This window comes from Caretta caretta, chromosome 14 (assembly GCF_965140235.1).
Source record: "Caretta caretta isolate rCarCar2 chromosome 14, rCarCar1.hap1, whole genome shotgun sequence".
Lineage (NCBI taxonomy): Eukaryota > Metazoa > Chordata > Testudines > Cheloniidae > Caretta > Caretta caretta.
Window position 1 is genome coordinate 34,120,077 of NC_134219.1, and position 16,827 is coordinate 34,136,903.

Sequence of the window (16,827 nt, forward strand, 5' to 3'; positions counted from 1 at the left end):
CTTTGGCAGCTGTTGGGGGCTGAAGGCATCCCTGAGAGGGAGGTTTGGGGCCCGATCTGCCCTGGGTGCCTGAAGCGGGAAGGGGGGTCTTGAATCCTACTCTGCCCACCATGCCCCTGTCCTTCCCTCCCTGGTGCAGGGACCCCCCTGGATTTGGAGCAGGAGGAAGGGGTGGACATGGCCAAAGATGAAGCTGCTCTCAAGCTCATCCGAGAGCAGCTCCAGTGCAGAGATAAGGTACAAATGTTCCCCACCTGGGCTGGAAACAAGATTGCCCTGTCCCTTCCCAGCATCCCCACCCCCTGCCGAGGGTCTTGTCCCTCCTGATCCACCACCCCTAATGGGGCCCTTTTACATCCATGATGTGGGACCCCCAAGATGGGGGTGTTTGTCCCCCAACAGCCGAGGTCGTCTCCCCCCACAGGCACTGTCCAGTTCCTGATCCTGCTTGCGTAGGAGTGGTGGGGGATTTGGACAATAGGCGGGTCCCCACAATCCCCCATTGAGGCCTGAGCCCTGGAGCTGGTTTGGGTGGGGCAGGAAGGTCCCTCGCTAACAGGTTCTCTCTCGCTATACCCCACGTCTGGTGGGTCCAGGATGAGGGGCAGCAGCTCCTGTTCCTTCAGGCCATCTACCCCGCATGTCTGGCTGCACGGGAGAGAGGGGAGGACACGCTGGAGCCGCGCTGCTGCAAGGCGGCTGTGGTGAAGAGGATCGTGGTGAGTGAGACACGCCATACGGCAGCTGGCGAGAGAAGAGAGACATGGGATTGGCAAGGGTATGGCCAGGCTATTGGGTGGGGGCTGGGTACTGTTGGAGGGGGCAGCAGAGGGCAGGGATTGCTGTCGCTGAAGACTTGGGAGAAGAGAACGGAAAAATTCTGAGATTGGTGGGTTGTGGGCAGGGGGGGAATTGTGGGGCTGGAGGGCAGCTGAGAGTGGGGGACAAGGAATCACATGGTCCCAGCTCGTTCATCGGGATGGGGCTAAATGGGGGAAGTTTCGACAGGGAGGAGGAGAGAAGGGGATTGGAAGTGAGCTGGACAGGAATCCGGGAAGGGGGATAAGTCGGATGGGCAGGAAGGAATCGGAGGAGCGGGAGGTTGTGGGGGATCCTGCTGGCCATGTGGGGCACTGGCTGTGTCATCTCCTCACTAGGAGGTGTCAGTCGGGCCTGAATCTTACACGCTCCTTTGTCTCCTTTGCGTCTCACAGGAGCTCATCGAGGAGCTTCCCGATGACTCGTCACCGAGCGCCGTCCTCGCCCACTCCCTGGCTGCAGTGGGCAACCTCTGGTACCGAGACAGCCCCACCCCCACACCCCGCCGGCTCCCCTCACCCCAGTGCTGCTCAGGCCAAAGGCTGGGAGTCACCGTCACTGTCCCTCCCAGGTCACCTCCCAAGAGTGGCGCCTCTGGCAGAGATGGTGGGGTGGGAAGGGTCACTCTCTCCTGGCAGGGCTCTTCTTTTCACTTCCATAACATGACAGGGGCCTTGGGGAGAGGCTCACTCCCGGGCTCAGATACAGGAGGGGCAGCAGGCTCCAGGGAACAGGAGCTATTCCTGCCCTACCACTGTCTGTCTGTGATGCCTTGGCCTTGTCATTCCCTAGCTAAGTGCCTCAGTTTCCATTCTCGCCAGCCTGTGCCTCTATCCCTGTGGGTTGGTGTCCGTGTTGGCGACAGTCCCACCCCGTACTGCACAGTCTAATACCAGCTCCTCTCTCTTGCCAGCACCATGAAACCTGCCCTGGAGCCAGCCCTAGAGACCCACCTCTTGCGAGCTGCCCTTCACTCCGTCTTCACCCTGGGCACGGAGAAGGACACCACCGACATCCAGGTACCTCCTCCTCCTCCATCCTCTTACTTTTCCTTGGTCCCTGCTCCCTTGATTCGCTGGAGCTCCAGATTTAGGGGTGGGGTAACAGAGTTGGAACAAGCTGCAGGGTTGGATTCTTCCCTCCAGCAGGGAAGAGATTACCCCTCCCTGGGGGATTTCTTTCTTTCTTTCTTTCTTTCTTTCTTTCTTTCTTTCTTTCTTTCTTTCTTTCTTTCTTTCATAAGCCATGTTTTATCCAGAAGCCCAGCTTCCATCCATAGCAACTTGGCTGTTTCATACTCTTCTGCCTTCAAGGCCCTCTGCAGAGACCTGCTAAGCTCATGGATCAAAGGTCCAGGGGTCATCAATTCTTGCGAATTGCCTGCAGTGCGATGTGAAGGAGAGAGGCCAGGAGATGTGTTTGGAGTCTCCCCAGTGCTTCCCAGAGACCCCTCTTCCCATCCTGTGGCACGTGTAGGCCCAGGTTCCCTAACTCTGACCCATGCTTTGCAGGCTCTGCACAAAGTCATCCCAGAGGTCCTGGATGCCATGCTGGGGAACCTGCTGGCAGAGTCCCCAGACACAGACAGGCTCCACTTCATCTTGGAGGTGAGCCCCATTTCACCTGAACTCTTTGGGGGACTGGTAAGGAGAGACTGGAAGATCAATTTTCTACTGTGTCCTCCTAGCTCGGTCCCCAGTGGGCCGTCCTTGGTTGGGGAGGTCAGTGCAATGCAGTGTCAGGTCCTTCCTTCTTGAGGGACAGAGGAAAGAGCTGGGATTTCAAGCCTGAGCTCTGCCTGGTTCTGCTGAGCACTAACCACAGGGCTCCTGGCTGTCTTGGGGAGTGAGTGTCTGAAAACCCACCCTTCCCCCACCCCTCCAACACACACACACTCCATGAGATTTGGGAGATGGTTCTCAGAGAAGAGGCACACGCTCCTTCCTAGAGAAAGAGGAGGAGCCCAGGGAATCAGCCCTTCCCTCTGATCTGCTCTGAAATTCCTGGGGGGATTGTGTTCTCAGTCACTCCCTACATCCCCCCAAGGATTTTCGTAGCAGGGAAAGGCCGAGGGTTCAGTCTCCTTTCTGGTGAACTGTTCAGGAATCAGGAGTTCTGGGAGGATGGGACCAGCCCCGACCCCGAACATTGTCCCAATCTAGAGAGACGCTGACAAGTTGTGACCTGCAGGGTACAAGCTGTGTCCTGGGGGAAAGAATCCCCTTCTAAAGGTCTGCCATCAAGGCCTCAGCTATTCCCCCCTGTGCAGAATGTCTCAGGCCCCTGGGGCTGGGGGCGTGAGGGGCTCATTTGCAAAGCAGGTGCATCTGGCCACTGATTCTGACCTGCCTCCTTTCCCCGCAGAATATCAACTTGTGGGTCGTGTCCAGGGTGTTGCAGGAGCGAGCCAGGGCCATCAGGAGCAGCACAGCCCTGCTGAGATACACAGTCTCCCTCCCTGAGTTTGACGTAAGTGACCTCCGACCCCAGCTTGCTTTCTCCAGCTGGAGGCGGGCTGGCTCCAGTGGGCTGCAGGATCTACTGCTGCCGGGGCTGTGGCTTAGGAGGGTTCTTCATGGGGAGGCAGAGTCAGAGCAGGGAGTGAGCTAGGCTTGAGTCAAGTTCTACTTGTCCTGGTTCAGTGTTGTCCCTGGGCCTTTAAGTAGCCCATGCTCCACCCCTGCTTGGCATCCCAAAGCAGCTCCGTGCTCACTTGGCAGCAGAGCAAATGAAGGGTCGATCTCAAGCTCCTCTCCCCCAGCATCTCCTGCAGAGGAGCTAAGGGGAAGGAGCCCTCTGGCCCGGGGGAGCTGACAGGAAAATGCTGATGGAGTCCCCTCTCCTCTCCCTTCCATTAGATCTCAGCTGAGTTCCCTAGGATGGGTCACCATGTGGCCCAGCTGGCTCTATTTGTCAGCGAGCCAGACAAGGACATCAGCCGGCAGGCCAGGGAGGGGACTTACCGGCTCTACCAACTGCTGCTCCAACAGAGGGGTAAGGAACCCAGCTGGGAGACGGAACTCAATAGGGGACTGAGAGTGACCACAGGTGGATAATGGGACCCCAGACCATTGCTCTCAGACTGACCCCAGCTGGAGGACAAGTCTCTCTCTGCCTCTGTTCTTCTCCACTCCACTGTGCAGCCACCAATGGGATTGGAAGGACACAGAAACTGCAACCAGAATGAGGAGAAAAGTCTCTCTCTCTCTCTCTCTCTCTCTCTCTCTCTCTCTCTCTTCCAGGCCTGACCATACATGACGCGGAAGATCTCTGGTGCTATGACTGGCACCAGGACAGAAGGCTCTTAGGCTACAAGAATACAGCCAGAGTGGGGGAGGTAAGGGCACTGTGCCAGGGCATGACACAGCTCAGGGAGTGTGGCTGGCTGGGTTCCCTGCAGTGGATGCCTCCTGGAGACAGGAAAAGAGCCCACTCCTCATTTCCAGCTCAGAGTTCCTCATCCAGCAACCAGTGGGACAGGCTGGTGCGAAAGGTCCCACATTGGAACCTTGCTAGTTGCCGTGATTAGAGTGTCTTACATGGCTGCATTGCTCTGTGGCATAAGGAAGATCCCCGGGTGGGTGAGTTAATATAGGATTATGGCTCTGGGTGTCTCTCTGCTCCTTGTCCCCCTGGCTGATCCCCAAGTGTCTGAGAGGAGAGCCCTGAGTCAGTCAGTCACGACTGCTTGATCAGACCCTTGTTTAATTCCCTGCACCCAGTAGAAGCAGAGAAAGGAGGTGGGCTTTGCCCAATTCCATTGCCGGTCAGGAAGCAGAATGCCCCAACCTGGGAACTGGGTAGGGGACATAGTGAGCTCCAGAGCCAATATGGACCACATGGGCCCCCCTCATGTCTCCAGACCCGGCCAGGGAATGGCAGAGTATCTGGACCTCAGCCACTGTTCCAAAGAAGCACATTGTCACTGACCCAAGTTGCGGCTACTTGCTGCACAAGTAGAAAATGAAAGACACCCCCCCGCCCCGTCTCACAACTGTGGTGAGAATATCCAAACCTTTGAACACACCATAACACAGTGCCCCCAGCCTGGAGTCAAAGGTGAAATGGGTGATTGCCACAACATCACAGAGGAGGCCTTGGAGTGGCTCCTGGATCAACAAGGGCATCGACAGAACGCTGCTCCACAGACGCCCCGTGAGAGAGACTGTGTGAGCTTGTCCCGCCTCACACAAGCTGAATTGCTGCCACGGAAGAAACGTCTCCGAGGAGCATCTGGGATGGGGACTGGGCCATGAGTCTCCTTGTCCTTGTCAGGCTGCAGGTTGGATTCCCTGTGAAGAAACCAAGGAGATGCAGAGGCCATTCCCAGCAAAGAGACAAATCACTAAGCTGGGGTGAAGAGACCTTTGGTTTGTCAGCTCCAACCCCCTCGCCCCACACAACACACACACACACTCCTCTAGCCGCTGAGGTGCAGGAGATCTCTCTGCTGGAAGCAACACAGGGTCCCCTGTCATCTCGGTGCCCTGCACAGCAGAGTGGGCCTGCTCACACACATTAGAGATCCATTTCCAGCCCATCCTGGCCCCTGCCAGAAATTGCCCTCCCGAAAGAGCCACTGGAGGCTTTGGTCCCTCAGCATCTGCGACCTTTTAATAAAGGGGCTTCCCTGAGCCCTGGGACCCTGAAAGCCTCCTGGGGAATGAAGTGCCTTGGCCACAGCAGCTCTCTTCCCCGCCCTTTGGGGCACTAGACGCCATTGTACCGCCAGGACTTGGAGGCTGGCTCTGGCCAATCTGCTCGAGTCCCGTGTCCTCTTGGTTTTAGGTCTTTGGAAAATTCTTCTCCATCGGTCAGAAAAGATCCTTCCTTCAGACAGCAGTGCTGGCTATCCACGACCCCGTGCTACGTGTCAGCCAGGCTGGGCTGGTGCTTGTCTACTCCCTCCTGGGGGAAGCCCAGCAACTGATGGGGGTCACGGTAAGCAGCTGCAATCGACTCAGGAGCTTGGGGTGGGGGCCAGGGCCTCATTCCCATCCTATCGCCTTTCGCTGGCCTGGTGGCAAGGAGCCTAGTGGGGACTTCTGGACTTCATGGACTTCTCTTCTTAGGATGTGGTGCTCTGCTATCACTCCTGGAAAGGACAGGAGAGTCCCCTAAGAGCCCTCTGGGAACCTTTCCTGCCCCACAGAGCTGCCCCCATTTCCCCATAGCCTAGTGTCCATGTCACCTGAGCCACCATCGAGAGTTGCTCCCTTCCCCGGCAGCCTGGGAGGCCAAGGACTGACTGGTGATGGTGACCGAGCAGGAAGGGCTGAGGCACATGGGCGTGGGAAGCTGGTCTTGCTGCTGGTAGGGCTAGACCCACTCTCGAGAGATTGGGAGGATTCAGTCAGCAGGGGCTGCTGACCTGCCTCGTTCACCAGGGCTGCCATCCTGTGGCTTCAGCTTTTGTCACTGGGGTGACTTGGGGAAAGGTCTCAACCTCTCCCCATCCCACTTCACTGCTGCCAGAATCCCTTCTGCCCCCCGCCACCCTGCTAGAGCCCCCTCCCTGCCCTACCTGGGTGGGGATGGAGGTAGGGGTGGAGGAGAGGGTTCTATGAACTTGAGCGGTGTCCCCAGGTGGGTTGGAGGTGGACCAGCTGTCAGGGGCACTGATGGGGAGGTGGCAGAAGCTCACCCGACAAGGAGGGGGGTTGGCACTGGAGGTCACTAGAGAGGACAGCAAGCCTCCATCCTGGGCCTCAGGAGGGTGAATCCACCACTCAGACATGGGTGAAATGATGGTACTGGTTCCAGGTGCCCTTAATTCTCCCTGATTCCTGAGGAGTGTCTCCGTCTCTGACATGTTCTCGTTCCCCTGTAGCACGAGGATGTCACAGCCAAGGTCATGTGCCAGCTTCACATCATCAGGCACTTGCACCAGATGCCCGAGGTGCTGCAAGGGCTGTGGCTCGTCTGATGCTCTTAAAGGTTCAGCAAGTCCCGCTCCCTGCTGCAGGTACTGCTCTGTCTCACTGTAAATGCGGGGCTAGTGGAAGCGGAAATGGAGGCCCCTGGCACTCACAGAAATTCTCTGCCCTCTCTGTGGAGCTGGGTCCTTCCCTTGGCCCCCCAAATTCCTCCATCTGGGGCAGGAGCTCTTTCCCTCCCACCCATACCCCTCCCCTCTTTCCTTGATCTCACCCCCATCCCATTCCCCGTGCTCCCAGGCAGAGATCTTCCTGCCCCATATGGCGCAGAAAGACCTTTGTGTCAGGGCGACAGACTGTCTGCCCAACTGAAGCTCAGGAAGCTCCACCTTTGAGGAGGTGAGGATGGGACAGAGGCTCAGGACTAGCTTCATCTCCTGCCCTTTATTCTTCCTTTGGCCCTTCTCTGGGCTCTCAGAGTCTGACATGAAGAGGAGCCTGCTCCCCCCACGTCTTCTAGGCGCTGGGGTGTGTGACAGCCTCCGAGATGGCTGCAGTCAGAAGCTGAACCACCTCAGGGAGCAGTGGGGGCAGGTCCCTTGTCCGAGGAAACCAAGCAGTGGTAGTTCTCAAAGAGGCTGAGAGGGAAGACCCCGTTCCCTCATGGAGGTAAGAGCCATTGACTTCTTTGGGCATCTGGGTTTCTTGGGGGAGAAATGGGATCCCTGCTGCATAGCCTGGCTGGGAGCTTCCCCCATCCCTGGGACAGAGACATCTCCATCAGTGTGCCACCCTTGTTTTTTTCCTAGCAAGAGACTCCCCAGAGAACTCCTCAAACCTGTTCTCCTGGGAGCGTTTCTGGGAGGAGGCTCCCATCCCTCAGTCTCCAACTCCATCATGCAGTCTCTTTCACCTAACTTTTCCGCTCTCCAGCTCCACTTCCCGCAGCAGGACAAACGGACCTTCAGCTCCTAGAGAACAGACTCTGACCTCCTTCTGATCAGCAATGGACCATCCCCTCAGCAAACCTGTCAGCCGGGCTGGACCGGATTTGAAGGAGGAGGGTATCTAACAGGGTGGCTTGGCCTATGGCTGCCTAGCCTGGGGCTAGGCCAAATTGATGACCAAGTGAGCCCCACCTGAGAGGAAACAAGGGAAAACAGCAGCAAAAGTACAGAAGCAGAGTGAGCTGTTCAGTCGACGGCCTTCGGCCAAAACCTGGAGTCCTGGGTAGGACTGGGTTCTCTCACAGTCCCTAAGGAAGGGGACACAGAAGACCATAGAAACCCAAGAAGGGCAGGCCGAGCCGAAATCAGGTGGAGGAAGAACTCCCCATGAGGGTGGAAGGCCTTGTTTCTGTTCAAGACATGTTTGGACTTTGTTTGGAAGGAGCACGACCCAGGAAGGAGTGGAGTAAAGGCCAGTCACCTGGTTGGAGGGCTGAGTTCTCAGCCAACAAACTGCAAGAGTGAGTATCAGTGGGGTTGCTAGCCCAGCTAGAAAGCGGTGAGACGAGGCCTGGCCAGCATCTAGCGGTGAGTGAACTCTGGTACGCACCTGCTTCCATTCTGGAAACAGCCTGGTATTGGAGAATGAGTGGGGAGAGCAGGGAGGTGGGAGGGGTTCCTGAGGATGGGTGGGGAGGAAGCTGTGGGGCTGGGAGGGGAAGGACATGGCCCAGCTTGTGGGAGGGATCCTGCTGGCTGTGTCAGGAGCCCTGTGTAGCCTCTTCTGTGGGAAGTTCCCGTGGATCAGTGGGGCCTGAATCTCTCCTGCTCCTTTGGTCTCTTTGGGCTTCACAGGAGATGTCTGGTGAACTGCCCTTGGACTCTGGGCCCAGCACCGCTCAGAAATTATTCGCTATCTTTAGAGAGACAGGGCACAGCTCAGCCTGTTGGGTAGGCTGGAGACTCACACTTCACTCGAACACACAACGCTGAGGTGCTTTGGGAAGCACAGTAACAAAGAAGAGATTTAAGTGAAACTAAGCAAGAGAAAAAGACAAATTTCAAACAGACAAACAAAACACAACACACTTTGTAGTGGCTTAAACTGAACGTTAACAAGTCACAATCTTTGCCTTAGCTGTTTCCAGACTAACATCTCAGCTTTCCTAACAGACCTTCTTTGATGTCCCTGTAGGGTACAAAACTTCTCTGTCGAATCCGCGGATTTGATTGCTTCGTCTTCTGGTTTCAGACCCTCTGTTCTCCTTCTGGGCTGCCTGGACCCTGACTGTAACATCTCTCTGGCCCAGCCTCTTACACAGATGTGTGCTGCAGCCAGCCCAGCGCAGGGAGCAGTGGGGACAGATGATCTCATCCCGTCAGACCAAGAAACAGGGGTCCCAGTGAGGCTTAGATGGAAGATCCCAGGCATGTCCTGGAGGTAAGAACCGTCCACTCTTCTGGGCACTTGGGGCTGTTGCAAGAAAGAGGGGGCTCCTGTTCCATAGCCTATTTGTCCTCATGACTGTGTTTTTTTATTCTCAGAGGATGCGTCCGGGACCCTGGAGACTGTTTCGTGCAGGAGGTTTGAGCGGGGAGAGATCACTCACTGTCATGACCCATGGGTCATTAACCCGGGTGTGCAGGGTTCCTGGGAGCAGCCACCCTCCAGCACGCCACCTGGAAGCCTACGAAAAACTGCTTACCTAGGACTGATGAAGTCCAGACCCAGTTTGAGGCTCTGTTGGCGGAGTCCCAGAGCAGCTAATCGGCCCCCAGGACCTCCTTAAACCAGCAGCAGGAACAAGAAGCTGCCTGAACACCCGAGCTCCCACCCGACCCCTCTGGACTGTGTGTTAGCTGTTCCTGCTCCCACTCCCCAGACTTGATTTCCTGGCATCCACACTCGGGGTGACTCATCTGACTTGAGGTGCTGAACACAATTTGGTCTTTTGCTTCTGCTCTTCCAGTGTCCTGACCCAGCTGACTCTCGACTCCTGTCTCGTGAGTGTGGACTCTGCCTCTGACCACTAGATCTGGCTGCCCATGACTCGGCAATGACACTGACTTTTCTACAATTCCTCCAGTGCCCTTTTCTGCTCTCCAGCTCTGCTCTCCCAGCAAGACACCCCGATCCCTGGCTCCCAGAGTCCTGCTTGCCTGCTAGTCAAGGGCTCAGGGGGAGAGCTTGTCTTGCCCCCTCCCCCACCACAGCTGCTTTTCCTCGGGGACTCTCCCTAGAACAGAGGAGAATCAGTCCTGGCAGCAATTCAGGAAGTCACAGAAGGGACGTCTGCTCAGCTCCCTCTGCAATGCCACTGCCTGAGACCATTACGAGTGGGTGCCCAGTGACTGCGCCGGCAGCTCCTTGAGAGACTCCTGGGGGCAGGGTAGTCGTGGTTCCCGGTGACCGCGGGAAGCCATGCAAAGAGTGCGGCATTGAGGAGACTCTCCTGCTGTCCCAAAGGGTTTCTGTTCTCCTGCACGATCAGACCGTGGGGCCGGGTGGCAGAATGGGGAAGAGCTGGTTGGTGATGAGTTGGAGGAATCACCATAGAGGTGGCAGCAGCTGCAGATCCTGGAGTTGCCTGTGGTCGGGTTACCATGCGTCCGGATTTTCCCGGACATGTCCAGCTTTTGGGGTTTTAAATCGCCCTCCGGGAGGAATTTGTAAAACTCTCCAGAGGGCCGGGATTTCCCTCCCAATGCAGCACTCTGGGGGCAGGGGGTGGGGAGCTGTGCACTCTGCGGGGGAGCGCGGCACTGTGTCTGGCTCTGCACCCCAGACACACTGCTCTGAGCAGCAGGGTAGGGGGGCCGGGGGGCTGGAGAAGGGGCATGGGGTCCCAAGGGACAGTCAGGGGACAGGGAGCAGGAGGGGTTGGATGGGTCAGGGGTTCTGTGGGGAGCCTGTCAGGGGGTGGGCATATGGAGAGGGGTCGGGGGAGACAAGGGACAGGGAGCAGGGGGGGTTAGATGGGTCGGGGGTTCTGCGGGGGCAGTCAGGGGACAGGGAGTGGTTGGATAGGTGTAGGAGACCTGGGGGTCTGTCAGGGGGTGGGGGTGCGGATAGGGGGCGGGGCAGTCAGGGAACAGGTATGGGGGGAAGTTCTAGGGGGGCAGTTAGGGTGGGGGGGTCTAAGGAGGAGACAGGGAGAAGGAAGGCTTAGACAGAGGGCGGAGTCCGGGGGGGGGCGCGGTGGCGATCAGGGGACAAGGAGCAGCAGGGGTTGGAGGGGTTAGCAGTACTGTGGGGGGCAGTCAGGGGGCAGGAAGTGGGAGAGAGTAGATAGGGGGCAGGGCTACAACTCCCCCCCCCCGGAGTGTCCTCTTTTTTGAAAGTTCAAATCTGGTAACCCTGCCCTATGGGCCAAGCCTCAACTCCTGAGAGTTCAGGCGAACCTCCCCCTGTTCTCAGGGAGTCTTTGGCTTTGGCGGCTGGGCCTGCCTGCTGGGACAGAGGACTCAGTGTTTCCATCAGGTTGCTCAGTTGCAAATGCAGCCACCCAAAGATGTGAAGAATGGAAGTGAAAGAGCAAAGCTGGATCCTCCGCTGAGCTCCTGCCATCAAGTGAGCACAGCCTGGGAGAGACGAGGGAAAGCTCCAAGGTGGCTGGCGGCTGCAGGAATCCAGGGGAGGAGAAATAAATAGTTCATGATGAATCCTATGGGCTTTGTCTTGTGTGGTGAAGGGTTTAAAATGGGTCTAGTTACTATCACATTAAACTTTAGAATCACTGTGTCTGATTGAAGGGCAGGTCTGGAAAGGTCAGAGGTCACTCGAGGAGCTTCAAGTCTCCGATTCTGTCCCTATTGCCTGCTTTGACCAGCTGATCTCACCCCAACACATCCCTCAGGTGGTTGCAGTGGTGAGCTCTTTCCCCCTTTTTCTGGATTAGCCGCCAGCATGGGGACAGGATCCATGTGGCCAAGGAAATGGAGAGGCATGGGGGTCACTTGCAGAGGCATGCAGAGAACTTGCAGAGTTGCCTGTTAATGCAGCTCCTACAGGTGAGCACGGTAGGGTACTGTGCACTCAGGGGCACCATTTCAAATTTTGGTGGTGACGGGGAGAATGTGATTTCACCATGATTCAAAGGGCTAGTTAGGCACCTGAAAACTCTAGTGTTTTGGCAGATAACCTAGCAATGAGCTGACAGGAACACTTGTCAGACTGCTTTCCGGGGAAGACAGCTATAAGAATGGATCCAGGGAATGGTTCTGTAGCTCTGAGCTGTTTGGACACTTTCAGGGAACATTTCCAATGCAAGACAGAGATCCCCAAAGTTATCCTGGGAAACCCTGAGAGACTTATGGAAAACTAGCAGATACCAAATCTCTGCTGTCACTTTGCACTGACAAACTTGGACTGTCCGAACCTGTTCATGTATTTTACCTGCTTTCACCTCTCAATAACTTTCACATATAAAAGAAAGAAAATTAAATATATGACGTAGTTACACCGATATAGGGCCGTAGCGTAAACTCGACCTCAGAGTTTTCCCATTGAAATGGAATTATTCACAGCAGTCATTAAAGTTAAACATGCACGTAAATGTTTCCAGGGCCGAGATTAAGGCCACAGCTTATGAGAGGGGCAGACGCAAGAAGAGAAGAGCAGTGCAAAAGCTGAAATACCACTTGGAACTTGGCCCAAACAATGCAGCATGACAAATAAACTCATCTTGTTATACAGTAATAGAGCTGGTTCAAAATGGTTTTACACTGACAATGCAACCTTTTAACTAGAAATGCCACTTGGGATTACATTGATCATTTGAAAAAAGTTCCCGTTTAAAAAAAAAAACATTTTGGATTTCTCTACCCACTTGAGAGAGAATGTGGCATTTTTCCCACTAAAACTAAACAGAAATTTGATTATTAAAAACATTTGCAAATAAGTTTCCAGAATATGGGGGGAAGTGGTTTCTTCTTCAATTTTCATGACCCTCTCCACCCCCGCTATTTTTGACCACTTCTAATTATGAATAAATGTCTGTATGTCCATGAATGATAACTATGTCTGCTACTGAAACATTTACAAACAATGGCTCTCATCAGGAGCACTGAGGTCACATTACACAGAAAAACACCCAGGACTGAATTAAATTAATCTTTAATTCCTGCAGACTCCCGGTCATCCTGGAGGATTGGCAATGCTACTCCAGTTTCCTGGGCCACATCTGTGTCCCCACCTAATGGAGCCCTTCCTCTGGGTTCCTGGGTCAAGCGTCTGTCCTCCATGAGCAGGTCTCCTTCCCCATTCTCCAGGGCTGGGTCTCGATTCCTGTTTCTGGTTCCCTGGGCCTGGGCCCCATCCCTGTCACACACTGCGGGGAGCTCAGATTCCTATGAATCCTGCGGACTTCCAGGCTGCTGGGAGGAATGAGTCAGCAGCTTCCTGAAGACGAGTCGCGAGTAGGCGAACGCTTTCCCTCTACCTTTCCAAAACCCACATTCGTATAGTGAGACCAGCACCCCCACCACTGCCACCACTCCACGCACCATGAGACGATTCCAGGACGCTGGCTCTGAAACTAAAGAGAGAGAGAAAGGCTCCATGACTAAGGGAGTCCGTTAAATCATCCCACTGCTGCCATGAGGATCCCAGAAGATGAAGACGTTCCTGGGATACAGTAAGAGCTGAGTTGGGTCGTGTGCACATGGTCACCACTCAGAGCAGCGGGAATGAGATCTCCAGGCTCATTATCCCCATCGGCTAACCTGACGGAGGGAGAAAGGTGAGCCCGGCAAAGCAGCCCCTGTTCCAGAGTCTGGGAACTGTGATTTTTAAGATGCTCTGGGATGGGGTCCCTCAGGTCTTAAGGTTAGAGGGGATGTTTATGATCATCTACTCCAGCATCTCCTGAAGCGTGGGGAAGGGCTAGCCATGGTGGGAAGGGTGGGGTTTGAAGATGTATACAAGAAAATGGGGGGTGAGGTCGCTAACACATTGCTGGTGGGTGAGGGGTACGATTGGTTTCTTTGCCTTGAGGAGGGGGTTCAGCTTTTAAAAGTTTTGGGAAGAATAATTTAGTCTGAGCCCTGGCATAACCCAGGCCAGAGAACGTCGCCTACTGATTCCTGCCCCCAGTCCAGTGATTTATGGCACTGACTTGGCATTGAGAGGGATTTTACCATAGGCTGAAATCCAGCTGCAGAATGGAAAGGGCATTAGAAGCTGAAAGACCCCAGAAGTGGCTCTGGTTTTCTACTCAAAATAACCACCCAGGGCTGACTTTCCCTGGCCCAGTGCCTTGTAGTCATGCACCCAGAGCCTAGTGAGTTCGGTGTGCAGGCAGGCTCCCAAATCCAGACAGTGGCACTTCACATCCGCTTTGCCCTGGCGTCAGGGACTGCCCTGAGCGCCCATCCTGCAAACACGTACGCACCTGAGCCCTCCCACTGCGATCCAAGGCTACTCCTGCTGATGGAGTTAAACAGGTGGCTAAAGCGTTTGCAGAGGTTCCAAAGAGCTGAGGCTCCATGTAAAAGGAACATTACTTCAGTTATTCCTATCTTGGGTTGATGAGATGCTGCTGCCGGCCCCCTCCCTTCACAGCTGAGTCTCCCACCCAGTGGAATTCTCCAAGGAACTTCGCACTCCAAAAGACAGAGGTGCCTGAAGTGGCCATTAGCCTCTTAAGTCCCTTTGTGAATCCAGCCCTAACCGTTCATCGGGACAAGTCCTCAGCTCCCTGCAGCTGTCCCGTTACCCAGGTTGCACAGTGCAGGTTTCCTCTCACCCATCAGACTTTGTTTTTAAAGGAAAGCTGAGATGCAGGAGATCAAGGTGGCGCTTCCAATGAACAAGTACCAGGTCACTGACCCCATGGGATTCAGCCTCGTATGGTCCTTGCTCCAGACCCCCTAACTCTGTGGTTCTCAAGCAGGGGTACATGTATCCCTGGGGTAAACAGAAGTCTTCTGAGGAGTAGGTCAACTCATCTAGATATTGGCCTCGTTTTACAGGAAAGTTAGAGATGAAGGACAACACCAGAGCTAAGCCTCCCATTAGGGTGAGGGGGAGGAAACACTCACCCATGGGCCTTTCCTTGTTACAGGGACCCACAGTGACACGGACTCTCTCTCACTCTGCAGCTTCTCAGGCTCTGCTGATGGGAACAGCTGCGGGTGGATAAAAGGCAGCCAGGTTCTGTCTGAGACGTGTGCCGCGGATCTCAAATGGATCTGCCAGAAAGAAGCGGCCCTGATATAAACAGTGCAACTGAAGATCCACATTTGTGTAGCTGTAATGTGAAGTACCCCCTGTTTAGTCTCCTGGGTAGGGCCCTACCAAATTCACCCATCCAGTTTGGTAAATTTCATGGTCATGAGATTTTTTTAAAGTCTTTTAAATTTCAGTTTTAGCTATTTCAATCTGAAATGTCACCCTGTTGTAACTGTGTGGATCCCATCCCAGAAGAGGGTCAAGGGGGGGTGTCTCAAGGCTATTGGGGGAGGGGTATCACGGTATTGCTCCCCTTACATCGGCACTGCTCCTGGCAGTGGTGCGACCTTCAGAGCTGGGCTCCCGGCCGGCAGCCACGGAGCTTTCTGCTGCTGGGGGAGGTTCCTGGCAGTGGCTCTGATCTGGCCCTGGGAGCAGCCCATGCAGGGGACGAGGTCCTGTTCCTCCCCAGCCCAGCCCGAACTTGCAGCTAGAGCCTGGCACACAGTAGGAGCCCCTGCCCGGGACGCTCCCAGCCCTGCCCCTCCCCCATTCCAGGGTCCAGCACTCAGAGGTTAAAAGGGCCTGGAGCTGGCGGGTGGCGGGGTTCCCTCCTGACCATCGCGCTCTGGGCAGTTGCCCACGTCACCCACCCATAAGGTTGGCCCTTCCCCCCGCCCAGCAGCTGCTGCTCTTTGGCCGCCCAGCTCTGAAGGCAGCGTAGACATAAGGGGGGCAGTACTGGGACATATTTCCTGCCCCCCCAGACAGATTTCACAGGGAGACCAGATTTCACAGTCTGTGATGCATTTTTCATGGTCATGAATTTGGTAAAGCCCTACTCACGGGGCGGGACTGGGGCTTTAGGCAGAGCAGAACTCTGGGCGGGGCTGGGACTCAGGTGCCCCGCGCAGTCACAGTTCCTCTCCTTGGTCCTCCTCACTGGGCTGGGGCCTTGGGGTGTAATTTTTAACTGCCGCAAACCTGCAGTAAGTTAATACCCTGCAATGCTTCCCAGGGTACCCAGGGCTGGGAGGCACCTCGCCACCACCTGCCCTTTGCCTGAGGGAGCCTTGTCTGTGCCTGCCAGGGGTCAGCTCCCCAACTCCACTGGCCACATGCACTCGCTGCTGGGCCTGCCGTCACTGCAGGGTAGCAATAGGCCCACTCTGCCTTCAAGCCCTCTGAGCATCTGTCTGGAGCGAACAGTCCCTGGTCCCCTGGGCACTGGCAGGATTCACAGATTCACTGTTTCCAAAGGAACAGTAACATCCTCGGCCCCAGCTTACCAGCTCCAGCTCAGATCACTGCTCCACTTAACACACAGCGCTGCCATAGGCTCATAGTGAAATCACCCCTCAGTTCAACAAAGCCAAGAGTCAAGTGGAAGTGTTGGAAACAAATGGTTACATATAACAAAGTCATAACATGTGTTCTAGAGCCTAGACCGAACTAACAAGTTATTCTCCTGTCTAACCAAGTACAGCTCACCCGAAATCCTTGCAGCACTTCACAGCCAGGCAGGCTCGGACCCTTCTTTCTTGAGACATGCGTACGGTCAGTTTGTCTCCAAGGGGAAGGATCCAGTAGGTCTCTGCACACCGAGAGAGATCAGGCCGATCCTTTGTCTTTATGCTTAAACACCACAGATGGACACACACACAGCCCCCTGCTCTTAGTTTCTTCCTGTAGATTTCCCTTTTTTGTGGATTTTGCACTCTAATTTTACACCTGGCTCAGTGGCAAAGAGACATCCTACGGCAGGCACAGAATACACAGATGGCCAGACAGGGAGGGAACCTCAGTTGCCTCCTGTCTGAAAGGAGCATCTGGGGTACATCACCTCCCGTGACCTGCCTTGACTCCAAGACCTTAAGGGCACCATTGTCCGTCTGGAGACACTGCTCCTTATATAGTATCCGCACAGAGGTCTCGCTCCGATTATGGTGACCATTGGGTTACTGGCCCTTGATACAGACCTCACATGCCCCCTTTGGTGAACTATTCTGTAGAC

At 55.2% G+C, this 16,827-nt stretch overlaps 1 long non-coding RNA gene across 1 annotated transcript in view; it reads left to right on the forward strand.

Annotated features, from left to right (window-relative positions):
* Positions 1-16,424, forward strand: part of LOC142069081 (uncharacterized) — a 289,831-nt gene extending 273,407 nt beyond the window's left edge. Inside the window, exon 3 of the long non-coding RNA XR_012664945.1 lies at positions 16,300-16,424. This is a non-coding gene — a long non-coding RNA (uncharacterized LOC142069081). The remainder of the gene's footprint in view (positions 1-16,299) is intronic.
* Positions 16,425-16,827: the final 403 nt, after the last annotated feature.